Source organism: Nuphar pumila, chromosome 15, assembly GCF_984573655.1.
Source record: "Nuphar pumila chromosome 15, dmNupPumi1.hap1.1, whole genome shotgun sequence".
In the NCBI taxonomy this organism is placed as follows: domain Eukaryota; kingdom Viridiplantae; phylum Streptophyta; class Magnoliopsida; order Nymphaeales; family Nymphaeaceae; genus Nuphar; species Nuphar pumila.
The window spans coordinates 11,232,241-11,236,468 of record NC_143263.1 but is presented as its reverse complement, the minus strand read 5'-3'; positions in this window follow the sequence as shown (position 1 = coordinate 11,236,468).

Genomic DNA, 4,228 nt, shown 5'->3' with positions numbered 1-4,228 from the left:
TTCGCAGCTCCTTGCTACTTAATTTAATTGAATCCCTTTTTGAAAACATCCAAGAAAGCATTAGTCCCTCACAATTAAGTATTCGAATTGCTGGCCTCCTTTGCAGACCTGTTTGGTCCTTGTCAACATACCAACCGGAAGGTATCTCATTTTCTAATGACAAGAGCCAAAAGAACTCTTGTTTATTCTTGCTTGTAGCAAGGGACAAGGGAACGAAATGTGATTCCAGTGAAACAAATGGAACACTAGCAAGATGGTAATTCATAGACTGGGGGCTAAGCTCTTGTGCTGCACACCCCTTGCTGAGTAGCAGGTCATGCTATGGCACTGCAAATAACATGGATGATCACATGGGCAGCCAAGAAAGCCATGGTGAATCTTCTTAGTGGTGCACAGTTCAGATCTAGAGTCGTGACCGGTCAAATTGTTGTGATCATTTTTTGTTGATAGCTACATGTCTTTCCATTCTAGCATGATCCATCATAACCTTTTCCTTGGGTACTTGGCTTTTATGTGTTTGGTTTGGTTTGACATTTTTCTTTTGGGTGAGAGAGGTTTGGCTTGGCCTTAATATGAATGTTCAGAATGATCGATCCAGTATGTTGCTAGTCCTAGATTTGGTAAAGCAAGCCCAGCTTGACTAGGGTATGCTAAAATCTGAATCAACTCAATTCACCTTTCCAAGTTTTTTGAGTCATTTGAGAGCAACTTACCTGTTAAATGTACTTGTAATGTCATAGAAAGATACACAATAGGATATTTGCTGAAATGAAATCTGTGTATGGACGACTAACTGGCCCAATCAACTTTATGTACTATTTTTTTTTCGAAGTAAAAAAAAACTTTACTCCTTAAATAGTAGTAAATCATGTCAAATGCAAATGTGGAAGACTCATGCATGGTCCCATTCCATACCCCAATTGATATGAAGAAATAAGTTCACTTTGAGCAAAACCTTTTCCAGACAGCACACCGATACACACTCCACACAAGTTCCATTTTGGTTGAGGAGTTAATCAAAATGACAACAGAACCCTTCTGTCATCAAACCAATCAATGTAGCAGTGAAATCTTAGTGCTCTCTGATCAATCCCCTGACCAATCGTCAACTTGCCTCTTCTTTAGGTTCATGACTCCTAGAGATTAGGGGGCAATAAAATTATAGTGTTGTTGACAAAAGTTGTATAGTTCAGACGCTTCAAATATGTGGGGGACCGCCAAATTTGGCCCCTACACCTCTTGTGTCTGCAGGCAGTGGTGGGGGGCACACCTTGGAGGGTTTTGGGAGCTTGGGCTGCTTCCTACTTTAACTTTTATGGTTAAGAATAAAAAAAATCTGCTACTGTTCTTTAAAATATTAATCAATCACTCAAACATGTTTAACGAGTTAAGGAGTGACAAGGCTTACACATACTTTGGATAGAAACTGGAAATAATGTACCATTATCTTATTTATCTTTTGGAAAGAAAGTAAGAACTAAAGAATCAGCGAATAATATAGAGAGGAATTTATTATTATCTGTATAAATCATACACATTCGTGGTGTCCTTGAAATGCAATAACCTCAAGGAAAAATAAGAGTGTGAAACTCAATGAATTGAAATTCTGACATCCTAGAACTGTCCTTAGTAAGAATAAAAGAAACAGAGAAAGGATATTATTTTTAAAACAGAAAATAAAATGTCCATATGCTTTAAGAAAACTGATTATTTGACTGGTTAGTTTTTCAAAAACCATGATCAAGAGAAGTGTTGTGTGACAATTTCAACAAAATCTAGATTTCCTATGACGTACATGGCTTAATTTGTTTATCTTTGTAGCAAGAGTATGTTCCCATAATTTTTAGTTTCTATACGCAGTCATCCTTTGACTCCAATATTCAATGGACCATTGATGTGTAAAAGATGTTAAAGAGGAACAATTCTGTCACAGAAAAGTGATTGTTAACTGTCAATGGTGTTATAGAAACCGAATCAGGAATGACCTTGAGCAGAGCAATTACTCCTAGAATACGGAAATAGCACATGAAAAGCTAATCTCATATATATGTGATGAAGTTGATAAGCACCATGGGTTATTGATGCGTACAAGATGTTAAAAGGAACAATTCTCAGACAGAAAATTGGCTGGTAACTGCTAAGTGTTGTTACAGAAACTGAATTAAGAATGGAAATTTCTTCCACACAAAAGTGACAGTAACTGATAAGTGTTGTTATAGAAACTGAATCAGAATGAACTTTAGCTCACAAGTTACCCTTAGAATACAGAAATAGCACATGAAATGTGTCAGTGTCTGCGCGCGCGCGCACGCATGTGTGATGTTGATGACCAACGTATGCAAATAATGTCTTTTAAAGTGACCTATGCTTCCCATTGTTTCTTCTGGGCACAATTAACTAATCTTATCTATAAGTTCAACAGGTAGTTCCCATTATCTCAGGATTTCAATATTTTTCCTTGAACTGTTGTTTTCAAAGACAGCTAGTACTATTGTTTGACTTACTAATAAACTAATGTTGGTTACTCTGAAGAATCGTTCCGTGATTCAAAAAATTATTGGAAGCACAAGAATTATACAAAATCTGGAGATTGCCGGGAACACAAGGAATTGTAGCCAAGTAAAGATATTTAAATTGGCTGAGACTTGAATACATTACTTGTAGGGTAACAGCCTATGTCACAAGGACTCTTCTAACAGGGCACTGCACCCGCACCCAGGCGGGTGCGACACTTGAACACAGCTTCCTTTATGTTAGGTGAAGTCAACTACACCGAGATCCATTTCTATTCAAAGAGTAGATTCAGTTAACCCTAATCAACTCCATTTTTATCTCTCTCTCTCTCTCTCTCTCTATATATATATATATATATATATATATATATATATATATATATATAAATGCACACAAATACACGTAGTGTTAACTTAAAACTGTTAAAAATTACATATATCCTTTCCGCACCCCTTATCCAGGTTTTTTAAAGTGTCCCACCCCTGCATCCGCACCGGCACCTATGTGACATAGGTAACAACTCAATACCAACTCTATAACGTGTTGTTCAACACCCTGTATGTCTCTTGGTGAACTAAGACAGAGCGCACTTCTCTCTATAGTCTGACATAAGAGAGACCTTTCTTGCTTATATGCCCTAAACCCTAAATGAGCAATAAGCAAAATTACAAAATCCTGTCTAAACTCAAGGTCAAGGCAGGCCCCAAGTTTTTATCCTCTTAAAAAGCAGTTGTACCTTGAGGTTCATTTTCAAAAACAGAAAAAAAGGGAGGAAGAGATGAGAGTTCAGTTGGGGTTACTTCCCTTTTTGAAATGGATTACCGGCCTTAATTTGCTCTTATAACAGACAAACTAACATGACATCAACGTGTCTCCCAACTTATCTCCACTTTCATATACATGGTCTCTCTCTCTCTCTTTCTCTCTCTCTATATATATAGAATAAAAAACAATAATATAGAAATAAAACATTTGATTCAAATTGTAATAGAGTTCAAGCATGTCATATATAGTTTTAAACCAAAATCCAGACAAGATCAACAAATCAAACATATGTATTGAATAGAATAAAAACAACAAAGAATGCATGCTATTATTCTGCAAAAGGCTAAGGCGTATAAAAATACTTTCCTTAGAGAAGATTTACACCTTCTCTAAGGAAAGTATTTTACACCGTGCATTTAAAACTTTACAATACAAAGTATTGTAGGCCGTTGATTTTTAGTCCTTCAAAGAATGCATCTAAACATCAAAAATTCATAATCCAAATGAATGATAAAAATCTAAGATGTAAAGTCCGATGAATGACAAACTTGATCATTAGAGAGGGAACACCATCTATTATCATAGGTTGTAGTTTTTGGACTTTCTTTTGGTTGAAAGGTCCCCCTTCCCATATATTCTCTGAAGAGAGTATTTAGAGGGGAAAAAAACTGTTCTTGTATCTCTTCGAACAAGGATACTTTTATGCACTTAAGACATACATAACCTTGATAATATCATGATCAAACAAATTAAAGGCACAAAATTTAGCCTTTATCACATTGAGACCGCCCCCATTTATTCATGACTAAACACACTTCAAAGATATCCAAAGCATGAGCAAAAAGGGTTTTACATCATCATCTTTGGTTTACAAATAAGTTTTAAGATTCATATGGGTCTCCACAAAGTTCATAGACTTAAGAGTTGCCCAAAGAGGTAGATGGGCCTG